This window comes from Lissotriton vulgaris, chromosome 4_1, assembly GCF_964263255.1.
Source record: "Lissotriton vulgaris chromosome 4_1, aLisVul1.2, whole genome shotgun sequence".
In the NCBI taxonomy this organism is placed as follows: Eukaryota; Metazoa; Chordata; class Amphibia; order Caudata; family Salamandridae; genus Lissotriton; species Lissotriton vulgaris.
Window position 1 is genome coordinate 643,716,757 of NC_141691.1, and position 16,282 is coordinate 643,733,038.

Consider the following 16,282-nt stretch of genomic DNA (forward strand, 5'->3'; position numbering starts at 1 on the left):
TGAGCTAACTATAACGGGGGAATTTCAATGGTTTTGTATGAGTTAAATGTCCAGCTAACTATAACCTAAGGTTTTTTCAGTGAATATCTAAGGTTTTTTTAAATGCTAATTCCTAACTATAACGTGTGTAAAACCTATGGTTTTTTCAGTGAATTTCAAAGGTTTTGTAAATGCTAATTTTTAAATGTATTAAATAATATATTTCTTTCTTTTTATACTAATTTACTAGATTTCTATTATAATTAAGTATAGCTATTTTATTATTTAAGTTATATTCCTTATTCCTAGTGTAAAATAATAACAAAACAAATTTCCCCCAAATTTCTTTTATTCATTATTTTTTTTCCAATATATTATAATTTTATTCTATATATTTTCTTTTTCCAATTTCTTTTGGGGGATAATCTTACAGTACGGGTACGGTGATGTCACTGGCCTTGTATTGCTAGTCGTACTCTGCGCGTACCTGCGCACACATCACGAATATGTTTTGACATTACACGGCGCATCGGCGTTTCCGCGTGACGTCATGTACGCTTGGACGGCGCCCTGCACGTGTACCGCACAAAAGTTTTATAATGTTTACAATTATATATCTATGTATTTAATGTAAATTTTAAAGGTAGACATTATCTGGGATAATCATGAAAATTGTTTTTTTAAACTTTTAATAAGCATATATTACTTTTAAAAGCAATTACGCAAATTGTGCCGATAGGTCATACGTACTCGCACAGTAAGAATACCGTAAACGCCCGGTAATCGTACGCAAAGGCATGTGACTTTCAAAGAACAGATTTGATTGGTTCATAACACTTCCTATTCCAAATGTTCAAAGACCCCTCTCATTTTAATCATTCTACTTTGACTTTCTCAGGAGAGGCATCTCTTCTGTGGAGCTTCACTCATTTAGAAATAAAATTCACCATGGCTCAATTTGTTGACTCTTCTTCTCAACATTCCTCTGATGAAGAATTTCTACCTGAGCAGCCTCAGAGGAAGAGGAAGGAAGCTGCTATTTGGATTTTTTTTTACATTTCCTGAAGAGGAAAAAAAGGTCAACGCTCCCAAAGTGACCTGTAAAATTTGTGAGGTTACTCTCTCCAGGGGTGACCCCAACAAAAAATACTCATTCTGGACAGCAAGCTTGGCGCGCCATGTGAAGAATCTGCACCCGAATAACTACGCCAAAGTTGCAACACAAACGTTGCAGGAGGAGCGTCAAGCTGCTGTTCCTAGCACATCAAGTGCACCACCACCTTCGCCAAGCAGTCCGCATGCAAACATACAACCAGATTTTGCAGATCTGACTATTCGTTGCAAATTTTGCGATGAAGTATTATGCTATGGGTAACAATCTATTGACCTCATTGTGCGCAAGAATCGGAACCACCATTGTCCACGGCAATAATTTTTTTTTTACTGTTTTCTTGCTGTTCCACAGTTTTTTTGATTCCAGTTTCATTTTTTTGTTTATAAAAAAAAACCTGTTCAAAAAATACAAAACCAAAAAGACAATAAAAACCAGTTCTTGTCAGAACTATCTTCACTGGTCAAAAAAAGAGCTATATTTCTATATTAGTGTGTAAAATGCTGTCTGATTGAATGTGTAGTGCATAAATGAATGAATGAATACATTAGTAGTGTATGGTGAATGCTACAGCATAAATCTATAAGGTGTTTACTTATAGTATACTGTACTACTTTCAAAGCACTTGAATGTAACATATGTGAAAACATATGTTACAAGTCTATGCTTCCCTTTACACTGCTGGTGAAACTGCCTGAATTTGTAAGTGTTAGGGGCAGATTTACAACCTCCTTCTGCCTCTTCTGCCTCTTTTACACTGCTATTGCATCACTTTTCTGATGCAGAAGTGGTGCAAAAGATACGTCATGGTGTATGCTATTTACAATATGATGCATCTGGGAGGTGCGTTACATTGTAAATTTCTGTACCAGAAGGAGACATTCCTACACGGGGGGATAGGGGGGCGTTCCGGATCAGGAAAGCCTTCTTAAAGTGGCTGAGTGAAATCTACAAGATTTCACTTTGTTACTTTAGAGCTCATGCTGCGTCAAAACCCTGCACTTGCTTGAAGCAGGTGTAAGGATTGACTCAGCATTGTGAGCATAGAGCCTCTGAGCATTGCTGGAGATTCGTTGCACTTACAAGGCAACTCAAGAAATGCGCCGCCTTCACGACACAGATACATCACATATCTGTGCAGTTTTTGCCCCATAGTGCACCACATTGTAAATACGGCACATCCATAGTGATGATGTCACAGTGCACAATAACTGGAATATCCCTGGGGATATGCCAGTTATTGTACATCTACCCATTAGTGTTTTAATGTAGTGATGGATTACTACACACTGGTCAATGAGTCACTACAAAACTATAATAGGAGTGTAAGATTAGAGACTGGGGAATTAAGCATATAAAAGGCAAGTTTTCAGGTGCATAGAAGACAGCAAGCATAGTCTATAAGAGCTTAAAACAGTCCATGGCCTAAGGCCTACTTTGATCCATAATTACTTGGGTACTGACTAGATGATTACAGTTCTGCAACGAGAGTACATGACTGAATGTATAAGAGCTTCATTTTTAACACCTTGGCTGCTTTGACTTTTCCCCTCCTGTGCTGCATTCCATGATTTACCATTGTTCATGACGAGCTCAGCTCGTTATAAGCACAGCTCCACTGTGACTCATGACGAGCTGAGCTCGTCATGAGCATGGAAGGGGTTAACACAGTGCATAGATAAGGACATTCTGCTGAATGGCTCAGTTCAATACTGAATCAGTAATCACAGAGTTTGTGCTGGAAGTGTAAGGATACAGACTGGGGAATTGAATGTATAAAAGACAAGTTCTCCGGTGCATAGAACAGTGCATGCATAGTCTATAGGGGTTTGAAGCAGTCCATGCCCTAAGGCCCACTTTGCTCCATGAGTACTTGGGTACTGGCTGAATGATTACAATTCTTCAAGAAGAGTGTCTGGCTGAATGTATAGCAGCTTCACTTTTAGAACAGTGTATAGATAAACACATAGTGCTGTATGGCTCACTACAATACTGAAACAGAAGTGTGAAAGTGTTTCGTGGTACTGTAAGGATACAGACTAGGCAATTGAAGATTAAAAAGGCAAGTTTGCAGGTGCATAGAAGAATGCCTGCATTGTCTATAGAGATTTGAAGCAGTTCATGCCCTAAGGACTACTTGTGTGCATGACTACTTGGGAACTGACTGAATGCTTACAGTTCTGCATGGAGAGTGTCTGGCTGGATATATAGCAGCTTCATTTTTAAAACAGTGTATAGATAAGCACATACTGCTGTATGGCTCACTACAATACTAAAATAGCAGCAGCACAATGTTTGGAGGAAGTGTAAAGATACAGACTGGGCAATTGAAAGTTTAAAAGCCAAGTTTACAGGTGAATAGAAAAATGCATTTATTATCTATAGGTGTTTGAAACAGTCCATGCCCGTAGACCTATTTTGCTGCATAACTACTTGGGTAGTGGCTGAATGATTACAGTTCTCCAAGGAGAGTGTCGAGCTGAATGTATAACTGCTTCACTTTTTGTACAGAGTATAGATAAGCACAAATAGCTGTATGGCTCACTACAATATAAAAACAGTAGTGGCAGAGTGTTTGGAGGGAGTGTAAGGATAGAGACTGGGTAATTAAAGTTTTAAAAGACAAGTTCTCAGGTGCATACAAGAGTACATGCATAGTCTATAGGGGTTTCAAGCAGTCCATATTCTAAGGCCTACTTTACTGCGTGAAAACTTGGCTACTGACTGAATGATAACAGTTCTGCAAGAAGAGTGTCAAGCTGAATGCATAACTACTTCACTTTTAGAACAGTGTGTAGATAAACACATACTGCTGTGTGGATCTCTACAATACTGAAACAATAGTGTGATAGTGTTTAGTGAAAGTGTAACGATACAGACTGGGGAATTAAAAGTATAAAAGTATAAAAAGGCAAGTTTGCAGGTGCATAGAAGATTGAAAGCATAGTCTATAGGGGTTTAAAACAGTCCATGGCTTAAGGCCTACTTTGCTCCATAATTACTTGGGTACGGACTGGATGATTACAGTTCTGCAAGGAGAAGGCCTGACTAAATTAATAAGAGCTTCATTTTTAGCACAGTGCATAGATAAGGACATCCTGCTGAATGGCTCACTACAATACAAACACTAATAACCCAATTTCCGTATTCATGTACAGTTTAAAATAAATACAAAGAGGAAAATAAATACTTTTCTGTTTGTATTTATCTGTAAAGAGTGTACCTCTCAGTGAGAGGAGGAGTGGATGAAATGAAAAAATAATCAGATTAGATTCTTTTAGAAGGCCCTCACTCACCAACCTGGTTGGTGACATGCTTCTGCATTGGGCCCCACCAGGAAGGTCTAAAACCAACCCGGTGTGCTTCGACGCCAGAGTTACTGTGGAGCTGGTTAGTAATTTATGAGTGATGCGTGAAGTGAATTAAAAAGTGACTAGGTTATTGACCTAAAAAACTTTTATTTGCAGGTCAACCTGGCACGGTTAAAAATGTTGCGGGCAGTTGTAAAGCTGGATCGATGTGTCAGCTAAGCCCTGCTTGGTGAGGTCAACATGTTTCTGCCTATCTGTATGTTATTCACTAGGCATTCGTCAGGACCAAAGTGTAGACCCGGGCGGTATGAGCGCGCTAAGGCTCACCCTAACCTGGTGATCATAATGTGAAAAATGTTGTGAAAAATAAACACAAACAGGAAAGGAATTTCAAAACCTGCTTGTAGGTAAGGTACTCATGAATTAACAGGTAATGAATAATGGGAACACGCTTTCTTAGCACAGGAGTGCCTACCAAATCTTTGCAGCTGAATTCTTCGTCGCTGGAGACCTGAGCCTGTTCTTCCTATCAGGCTACCACGGACGCTGCTGCTTGCCGCTCCCACTGCGCGGGTGCTGCTGCGTGTCTCTCTCGCTGGGAGAGTGCGCCTGGCGGACTTGGGGGCTGAGGCGGTGAGTCATCGGCAGGGGTGAAGCGCGGCAGGGACTCGCTCTACCAGGAGTCCCTGCGTGGCCTATCAACATCCGGCCAGCGCCCCCTGCTAGCCCCGCCCCCCGCCCGGCAGAGTGAGCAGTTAAAAGAGACCTTCACCTGGGGACAAAGAGGGAACACGCTCTCTTAGCACAGGAGTGCCTACCAAATCTTTGCAGCTGAATTCTTCGTCGCTGGAGCCCTGAGCCTGTTCTTCCTATCAGGCTACCACGGACGCTGCTCCTTGCCGCACCCGCTGCGCGGGTGCCGCTGCGCGGGTGCCGCTGCGCGGGTGCCGCTGCGTGTCTCTCTCGCTGGGAGAGTGCGCCTGGCGGACTTGGGGGCTGAGGCGGTGAGTCATCGGCAGGGGTGAAGCGCGGCAGGGACTCGCTCTACCAGGAGTCCCTGTGTGGCCTATCAACATCCGGCCAGCGCCCCCTGCTAGCCCCGCCCACCACCCGGCAGAGTGAGCAGTTAAAAGAGATCTTCACCTGGGGACAAAGTGGGAACACGCTTTCTTAGCACAGGAGTGCCTACCAAATCTTTGCAGCTGAATTCGCTGCAGCCCTGAGCCTGTCCTTCCTATCAGGCTACCACGGACGCTGCTCCTTGCCGCACCCGCGCAGCGGGTGCGGCAAGGAGCGTGTCAAGCTGAATGCATAACTACTTCACTTTTAGAACAGTGTGTAGATAAACACATACTGCTGTGTGGATCTCTACAATACTGAAACAATAGTGTGATAGTGTTTAGTGAAAGTGTAACGATACAGACTGGGGAATTAAAAGTATAAAAGTATAAAAAGGCAAGTTTGCAGGTGCATAGAAGATTGAAAGCATAGTCTATAGGGGTTTAAAACAGTCCATGGCTTAAGGCCTACTTTGCTCCATAATTACTTGGGTACGGACTGGATGATTACAGTTCTGCAAGGAGAAGGCCTGACTAAATTAATAAGAGCTTCATTTTTAGCACAGTGCATAGATAAGGACATCCTGCTGAATGGCTCACTACAATACAAACACTAATAACCCAATTTCCGTATTCATGTACAGTTTAAAATAAATACAAAGAGGAAAATAAATACTTTTCTGTTTGTATTTATCTGTAAAGAGTGTACCTCTCAGTGAGAGGAGGAGTGGATGAAATGAAAAAATAATCAGATTAGATTCTTTTAGAAGGCCCTCACTCACTAACCTGGTTGGTGACATGCTTCTTCATTGGGCCCCACCAGGAAGGTCTAAAACCAACCCGGTGTGCTTCGACGCCAGAGTTACTGTGGAGCTGGTTAGTAATTTATGAGTGATGCGTGAAGTGAATTAAAAAGTGACTAGGTTATTGACCTAAAAAACTTTTATTTGCAGGTCAACCTGGCACGGTTAAAAATGTTGCGGGCAGTTGTAAAGCTGGATCGATGTGTCAGCTAAGCCCTGCTTGGTGAGGTCAACATGTTTCTGCCTATCTGTATGTTATTCACTAGGCATTCGTCAGGACCAAAGTGTAGACCCGGGTGGTATGAGCGCGCTAAGGCTCACCCTAACCTGGTGATCATAATGTGAAAAATGTTGTGAAAAATAAACACAAACAGGAAAGGAATTTCAAAACCTGCTTGTAGGTAAGGTACTCATGAATTAACAGGTAATGAATAATGGGAACACGCTTTCTTAGCACAGGAGTGCCTACCAAATCTTTGCAGCTGAATTCTTCGTCGCTGGAGCCCTGAGCCTGTTCTTCCTATCAGGCTACCACGGACGCTGCTCCTTGCCGCACCCACTGCGCGGGTGCTGCTGCGTGTCTCTCTCGCTGGGAGAGTGCGCCTGGCGGACTTGGGGGCTGAGGCGGTGAGTCATCGGCAGGGGTGAAGCGCGGCAGGGACTCGCTCTACCAGGAGTCCCTGCGTGGCCTATCAACATCCGGCCAGCGCCCCCTGCTAGCCCCGCCCCCCGCCCGGCAGAGTGAGCAGTTAAAAGAGACCTTCACCTGGGGACAAAGCGGGAACACGCTCTCTTAGCACAGGAGTGCCTACCAAATCTTTGCAGCTGAATTCTTCGTCGCTGGAGCCCTGAGCCTGTTCTTCCTATCAGGCTACCACGGACGCTGCTCCTTGCCGCACCCGCTGCGCGGGTGCCGCTGCGTGTCTCTCTCGCTGGGAGAGTGCGCCTGGCGGACTTGGGGGCTGAGGCGGTGAGTCATCGGCAGGGGTGAAGCGCGGCAGGGACTCGCTCTACCAGGAGTCCCTGCGTGGCCTATCAACATCCGGCCAGCGCCCCCTGCTAGCCCTGCCCCCCACCCAGCAGAGTGAGCAGTTAAAAGAGATCTTCACCTGGGGACAAAGCGGGAACACGCTTTCTTAGCACAGGAGTGCCTACCAAATCTTTGCAGCTGAATTCGCTGCAGCCCTGAGCCTGTCCTTCCTATCAGGCTACCACGGACGCTGCTCCTTGCCGCACCCGCGCAGCGGGTGCCGCTGCGTGTCTCTCTCGCTGGGAGAGTGCGCCTGGCGGACTTGGGGGCTGAGGCGGTGAGTCATCGGCAGGGGTGAAGCGCGGCAGGGACTCGCTCTACCAGGAGTTCCTGCGTGGCCTATCAACATCCGGCCAGCGCCCCCTGCTAGCCCCGCCCCCGGCTACCTTCCGGGCTACTTAAGAAGGAGCAGAGACCGCTCCGCGGGACGCGAGCGGGACGCCCGGAGCTAAGCCCGGGCAAAGGGCGGGCCCTCTGTGGCCCTCAGAGGCCACAAGAGGCCGGGCCATCTCTCTTACATCGGTCAGGTAACCAGCCACTGCCCGTATTGTGCACTCTACCCTTATACCTTACCGAGTGCCAAACTTTGCAATTACTCCAATATTGATTTTGCCTTTTACCTGCACATCCTCTTCTCTGGCGAATCGTTACAGTATGAGGAGGGGTGCGAAACCTGGAAGAATGCCTGTTCTCCGATCGAAAACCAAACAAAAGGAGTCCAACCCTCAACCGGTCCCTACCCTTACTGCAATTGACATTATGCTACAACAGACTATAGGGGCAGTATCTTCTGCTATAGACAGCACAGAAAGGAGGTTATCTTTACCCCCAACAATACTCGTGCATGACTCTCAGGAGGTAGCAGTCGATACTTCGGCTTTACCTCTTGATGCTACTGATGATCTGGACTTAAGCCTTGGAGTCACCGCCTCTTTTGCTGAGCTCCCTTGCGGCCAACCTCCTATCGAGTTCTCAGGGCCTACTGAAAACACTCTCCCTGATACCACCACAAGGGATATTGAAATGCCAAATAATCCAACTGCAGGAAAAGAGAGCATAGGCATCCCAAGTAGCGCCCACAAGAGCAAGAAAAAATCCAAAGCTAATGTACGCAATCACAACTTAGTGACTCCAACTTTCAACTCCTCACCAGGCATACCTTGTTGGGTGGCAAACATGGTAGCTGACCTGAAAGCCGATCTTGAAGATACGATCATAGCACATATCAAGCCCCTTATGTCAAAAATTGACAGACTGACATCATTAGTCAATGCTAAAGGATTTGGGTCAAATAAGCAAAGCGGAAATGCGGGCACAGCATCGTAAGTTGGCGCCAAAGTGTGGATATCGGGGGGACCTCCCAGTAAACCAACAAAGGATGTTTCTTCTAAACCCAAACCAGCCCCAGCCAACTTAGTGCCAACTACGCAACATCCGATCTATACTGGGAAGAAAGCTTTGAATGCTGTCTCAAATTCTACTACCTCTTCTACCCCGCAGCCTCAGCAGGCTACTAGCATAAGCAAATCTCCCAAACAAGGAGGCAAGGATGAACAAAGTACTAGGAAACACACTACACCAGTCCCCATACCTACTACAAACAAAGATGCAACACCTAAACCAACTCGCTTTAGGACACTCAATCTACCACCAGAAGCATCACCCTTTGTGGTGGTATTGACGGGTGTACCACCGCTGAAGGAAGGGAGAAGGGAATCATTTGTTGAGCTTAGAAATAAATGCGCTCAATGGCTACAGATACACCGACCTCTACCCCCACATATGACTGCTGAAATACTAGCAGTCACAAGAGGAGAGTGGATAGGTAGGAACATCAAAACAATAGCAGGGGATGTTATAACTATTAATTTCAAGAACCCAGTAGTAGTGAATTATATCTGTAGTGCACACAACAATGGAGGCAGCACCAAAATCCACCCACTCCCCCTTTCCTTCTTCTATCCATTGGCTCCTAGACAACATATTCCGAGGCTAGATTTAGCTATCATTAGAGCATACTTACAAGCTCCACACCACAGTTTCCACCAATGGCAATCACCCTGGCTGGGCCCTCCTGTAGCTGACCCCTTCTTATCCCAGTTTGCACACTGGAATAGGTTCTGTGCCCTCGAAGATGTAGACTGACTCACTCCTGAAGCAACCAACACTCCATCCTTGGACCGGAAAAGGGGGGAGGCGACATCCACGATAGATAGTACACAGACCAAGTGCTCTAATCCTATAACTTTCATAGCTCCCAGTAATACCCTGCCAATCTCCTATAATCACAAAAGTAACAGACTAAGACCTCTATCTAATATTAATATCAAAAATAATCGTAACCTTGATAAGAACCCTATAAAAATCCTTAGCTGGAACCTTGCAGGGATCCATAGGAAACTGGGTCTGCCAGAATGGAATGACTTGGTCGATGCGCACAAAATTTGCCTGTTTCAGGAGACTTGGAGCGTCAAACCACTCCATAGGGTAGGTTTTGTAACTTACTTTATACCCGCAGAGAAAGCAATACGGGGGAGGGGTAGACCGTCGGGGGGTCTCCTTATCTGGGTAAGCACTTCTCTCAACTGCTGCATATCTCCCAAGCAGGTCAATAGCCCAGATATACATGGAATCACATTGCGAAACCCCAATAGGGTTTAACCTTTACCCTGTATAATGTTTACGCCAGAGGCACCAAAAATGGTGCCCCATCACTAGTAATAACTAACCTAGAGGCACAACTTAGAGACCATGCTGAAGGTGACCATACCGTAGTAGCGGGCGATTTTAATTGTACCTATGAGCCTCTCCCTATGGTCGATATTCCAGACCTAGATGAGGATGAGAGCAAATGGGGTATTCCACCACTAACCATCCCTCCGATAAAAAGATGGTCTAGAAATGCTATTCAGCTAAATGCGATGACCTTAGAGTTTGGCCTAAGAGCTACCAATGGCCGCACTTTGTCAGATAGCCTGGGTGCTCCCACATTCAACCGAGTTAACCAAACCTCTATGATTGACTATATCCTATTGGACTTAAAACTGTGGGGACTGCTGCAAGACATGATAGTTATACCTACAGTCGAAAGCGACCATAACTCGCTATCCCTAACTCTATCTAATCCCTGGTCAACCAAAACAACTGTGGCCCCATCCAAATGTGCACATAGCACAACAGTTTCCTCCTGCGGAAGACGCCTAAAGTGGTGCAAAATCTCTGCTGACGCATTTAAACTCTCTACTATAAAAGATTTACTAAAGGCCTCACAAATAGAATTAGACACCACCAACTCGGATTTGTTAGCTGAAAAAGCCACACCCATTTTTGAGGCGGTCGTAAAATCCATTGGGGAGGTATTTTTGGTAAAAGGCTCTGCAGGGAGGAACCTGCCCAACCACAAACCTAAGGGAAAGCACGACTGGTACACGACTTCATGTAGGCGTGCAAAGTCTCACTTAATAGAGGCCGTTAAAAGTAAATCTCAACCCCTGATCCAGACGGCTAGAAAAGACCATAAGAGAATATTGGCACTTGCAAAAAGAGAATGGGAAGAAGAGTATTGGCGTGTACTTAAAGAGGCCAGCTCTAAAAAAGATCCAAAATGCTTCTGGGACACAATCAGAGCCAGAAATAGACCAGACAGCGATCTTATAACCTGTAGCATCCCGAGCCAGGCATGGGTTAGCCACTTTTCAAAATTATACACACGTCCACCTGACCCCACTGTCACTCTTGTCCCTCACGCTGCCGAATGGAAGGAATGGGCTACAAGTAGGTGCCAACTGGAAGGAGAGCCTCAATCGGAAAAACTCGAATTCACCTTAAAAGAAGTCGAGTATGCCATAAGCACCATCATTCCCCAAAAAGCTGCTGGCCCGGATGGCATTCCTGGGGATCTTTCGAGATCAGATATCCCGAGGTGGGGCAAACTTATACACTGCTTACTTAATGCCATTTGCAGGGGAGCTCCGATTCCTTCATCCTGGAGGGGGGCAGAGGTTGTTCCCATCTATAAAAAAGGTGCCAGGGAAGACCCGTCTAACTATAGACCTATCAGCCTACTTGATATTAGCCAAAAAGTAGTTGGTAAGGTTCTACTGATTAGAATCTTAGACTGGATAGACGAAAACAAAATCCTTTCAGACTACCAGGCAGGATTCAGAGTGGGAACAGGTACAATTGAGCAAGCCTTCAGGTTGATGATGGTGTATTGGAAGGTTGTGGTCATAGGCAAGGGCAGTCTTTACCTCGCGTTTATCGATCTAAAGACTGCCTTTGACCTAGTACCAAGGGAAACTCTATGGAGAGTCCTTGATGATATGGGGATGCCATCCAATGTTCTCTCATTACTTGTTAGACTACATGAGAAAAGCTTTGCCCAGATAAGGTGGGGACGAGAAGGTGAAAAAACCAGCAGTATCCTGGTTGAGAGAGGGGTCCGCCAGGGATGTGTTCTAGCTCCCACCCTTTTCTCCCTTTACATCAATGGAGTGGTCGAGCACCTTCGGAAACATCCCTCAGACGAACCATCCCTGGCTGGAGAGCGCATACCGACCCTCCTCTTTGCGGATGATACGCTGTTAATATCCAAAACTCCAATAGGATTACAAAGATTACTAAACAACTTCCAATCTTTCTGTTCCAAGCGAGCCCTGGTAATCAACACTGATAAGACTAAATACCTTGTGTTGAACCCACCATCGAAAACAGTACACCCGCCTACCCTGAATACAGAACCACTGGGGAGGGTAGAAGTTTTTGACTACTTGGGCATTCGTTTGTCACACAAAATGCATTGGGGCCCACACCTCGACAAGATGTTGCCGAACCATAAGAGAATAACGGGAGCCCTGCTGAAAGAACAACGATCTTGTGTTATTAGACCTATAGCTGCGGTCCTTGAAATCTACGCAGCTAAAGGGGTGAGTTCTGCTCTCTACGGGGAGGAGCTATGGGGTTCTTCTATCACCAACGAATTGCCAAAGTCCGAGAGGAAATTCTGCAGGGCGATTATGTCACTCCCGCAAGGCACTCCCATGGTCCCACTAATGCTGGATCTAGGCTCTCGCCCCATTGACGATTTAGCAAAATTACGTCCACTTCTGTTATGGGCACGCCTCTGGAGAGTCCAGGAACTTGGTAAATATGCGGAGGGCCTTGCAGAAATCATGTCTCTACCAGGGTGGCACAAAATCAAATGGCTGAGAGACATGAAGACTTTGCTATTTAATTTGGGCCTGAAGGAAGCCTGGACAGATAGATCCTCTCCCCCAAAAGCAACCCTCAAAACTCTTTACTGGAATTGGATTACATCACAAAGGAACTCCAATGAATCCCTGGGCAGACTCACCAAGGACTTTTTGAAATTTAAGGACCTACCGAAACGGGAACTGTATTTGGACATTATCGAAAAACCTTTTGATAGGGCCCTTTATTTCAAATTTAGAGCTGGAACTCTCCCCTTGCATGCCTTTTCATCACGGTGGAAATCACCTGCGCAAACCACTGAATTTTGCCCAGTATGTACAAATAGACCAGAGACAGTGGCGCACTTCATGTTTGAGTGTGGAGAGTATGCCCTGCCCAGGAAGAAATGGCTCAAACACTTGTGTCGCCAATTGGGCACTAGACGTCATGTGGAGGCCTTACGTATACTAATGTCTGATACCTGCACCTTGTATGCTTGTGTTCTAGCCAAGTTTTTAGCATGGGCCTGGTCCATCAGAGCCAAAAGGCTTAAATCAACTGTTTAATTCTTTTTTAAATAATCTATGGAAAGCCCTTTTTAAGTGAATGGCAATATTTTTTAAAGTATCTGGACACAAACTTTTTTGCACATTTTTTCTTTCGTGTTGCTTTTATTGTAAAGCTTTTATGATGAATTTTATCGAAATAAAGCCTTTTTGACTTGACTTGACTTGAATAATGAGAAGATGGCATGCAGTGGACAGCAATGCCTGTTTGGCTCTGATGAAACCAATTGCTGTTTGTTTTTTGTGCATGAATGAATCATATGTCTTGTCTCAGTTATTATTTAATCTTTTACACAGTAATTGTAACTCATGTCTACTACTCTGTTTTTTTTACCTTGTTTAATTCAAATTGTACTTCAACTTCAGGGGCCACTATGTTGCATTTTCCAATATGCAAAATGTCCTTGGAGTGGACTCACTTGCCAATATACCATGATGATTGATTAAATAATATATCTTTTTTCTTTACAGTCACTCACTGGGATGGATGGATCATCAGCGTCGGTTTACGGAAGAACTATGGCAAATTCGTGAGTGGCAAACAGGTAAACCAGTCTACAACAACTACTACAGCAGAACTACATGTCTGTCTATTCGTGGTATGTAGTCATTGAGGGCCAGGCAGTGTACTGTTGTTGTTATGCCAGGCAGAGTCCACTCCACTCCAGACAGCAGTTCATGTAAAATTGGGGCTATGTGAATGAATGAATGAAATGGCATTTGTAATGCGCAGCTATGCCCAATGGGCGTCAAGGCGCCTAAAAAATAACTAGCTGTCAAAAGTCAGAAATAGAGCTTACTGGTATGCCTTAATAAAGAGCCAAGTTTTCAGTGACTTCCTGAAAAGGTCAAGAGATGGGAGTGACTTAATCTCAAGGGGGAGTGAATTCCACATCTGGGGTGCCAGAATGGAAAAAGCTTTGCTCCCCCATCTAGCCTTCTTGGCTCGAGGAATTACCAGTTGATTGAGCTTGCTGGAGCGAAGGCATCTATTCGGGACATATCTGGTAAGTAGTGATCCGAGGGCATCCGCCGAGCCTGCACTTAAAGCCTTAAAAGTTAGACAAATAAGCTTGAACGTGATCCTTGCGGGAATGGGGAGCCAATGGAGATTCTTCCTCGCCAAGGTCATAGATGACAGCCAAGGCAGGGCAAGGGCGAAACGTGCTGCCGCATTTTGTATGACCTGTAGGCGCTGCAGAAGGCCCTTGTTGGCCCCGGCGTAGAGTGAATTACAATAATCAAGCCTTGAGCCAACAAGGGCGATCACCACCTGTTTCCGTGCCTGTGGGGAAAGATAATGGACAATCCTTTTCAGGGTCCTGATGACGCCCCAACAGGTAGCAACCGTTCGGTTGACCTGAAGCTCCATAGAGAGCTGAGTGTCAAAGATGACACCAAGGTTCCTGGCAGATTGAGTAGGTGTGGGGCAGATGCCCAAAGAAGGAGGCCACCATTCACCTGACCACATGTCCTGGTCTTTGCCAAAGACCAGGACCTCTGTCTTGTCCCCGTTCAGCTTTAGGGAGTTGGAAATCATCCACTCTGCAACTAGTTGCATGCAGGCCCTAAAGTTTGACGCGGCTTCATTCACAGCGTGGGTCAGGGATACCATAATCTGCGTGTCGTCGGCATACGACACTACCTCCATCCCCTGAGATCTTACTAGTCTTGCAAGGGGGGCCACGTAGATATTGAACAGGGTCGGGCTCAATGCCGACCCCTGTGGCACCCCACATTGCAAAGACTTAGCAGGGGAGAGGTACTCACCTAGCATGACACGCTGCTCTCGTTGATGTAAGAAGGAGCTCAGGAGACTGAGGGCCGGTCCTTCTACCCCTGCCTCCCTTAACCTGGATGTTAAGGTAAGGGGAGACAGGGTGTCGAAAGCTGCTGTAAGGTCCAGCATGTGGCTTGCTGCATACAATGGATATGCTTTGTCTGTCTGACAAAGAGCCTAGGTATGCTACATCAGGTTGCTTCACTCAGTGGCGCCTGCCTTGACTGTCTGCATAGCCCTACCTCAAGCTTGGGCCAAACATCTGTTATGTTTGCGAAATTTGCTGTTTTTCGCGAATCTCGTGAAATCACAGATAATTCGCAAATTCTTGAGCTGAACCGATTTTTGGCCCATGCTTGCGGCAGGGCCATGCAGACGGTCAAGGCAGGCACCACTGAGTGAAGCATCCTGATGTGGCATACCTAGGCTCTTTGACAATGACAGAAAAAGCATATCTCGGGTTTAGGGTTCAGTGCGATGTCCTAGGGCTTTTGGGTTTAAGTTGTAGGGTTCCCGCTGAGTCTAGGGCTCAGGGCCCGATGCAGGCCCGTTCATAATGATGTTGGCAAGGATTTGGGGGGCTTTGGCTTTCTTAGGTCCAGAATTGGCAGAATTTTGGCCTTTTTTGGTGTTTTGCGGGCGCGTGTGTTTGGGTGAAAAGTGAAAACTAGTTGTAGACTTTCATCTTTTTCTTCTTCTTCTTCTTCTTCAAAGAGCGCAGTGGTTCGATTTTGTTCTGCCTTGCTGAGATTCTTGGGAATCGCTGGAACAAGTGTCCAGGTAAGTTTCAAGAGGATCGAAGTAGTGGAAGTGCTGAAAACAGCAATTTTTTGTGAACAGCGCAATTTGCCATGTTTTGGATATACCAGTATTGCATGTTTTGGGGGGGCTGTTTGGGGGTGTTCTAGATTTGTGGGGGTGAGTCGGGGGGTCTTGGAGCACTGCTGGGAAGGTCTAATTTTGATTGCAAGTGCTTTCAAGAAAATACATGGTGGAAAAGGAAGGTTTGGGCCTAGTTGCAGAAAGCGTTTTGGCACGATTTAATCTGAGGCCTAGCAGTAATGCGTGTTTTGGGGGGCCTGTTTGGGGGGGTTCTAGGTTTTTGGGGATGGGTTTGGGGGTCTGGGAGCACTGCTGGGAAAGTCTAATTTTGATTGCAAGTGGTTTGAAGAAAATCCATGCTGGAAAAGGGGAGTTAGGGCCTAGCTTCAGAGCGCTGTTGGAGTGATTTTTGAGGTAGGCCTCAAATTTTCTAAGTGTCACATTTTCCATTTTTGCTTTTGGCCTGTTTGGGGGTGTTCTACTTTTTTGCAGGTGGGTTGAGGGATCTGGGGACAATGCTGGGAAGGTCTAATATCGGATGCAAGTGGTTTGGAGAAAATCCATGGTGAAAAAGTTTTTCCTTTTTAGCTCACTTTCATGTTTTTGGGCGGCTGTTTAGGGAGGTTCTAGGA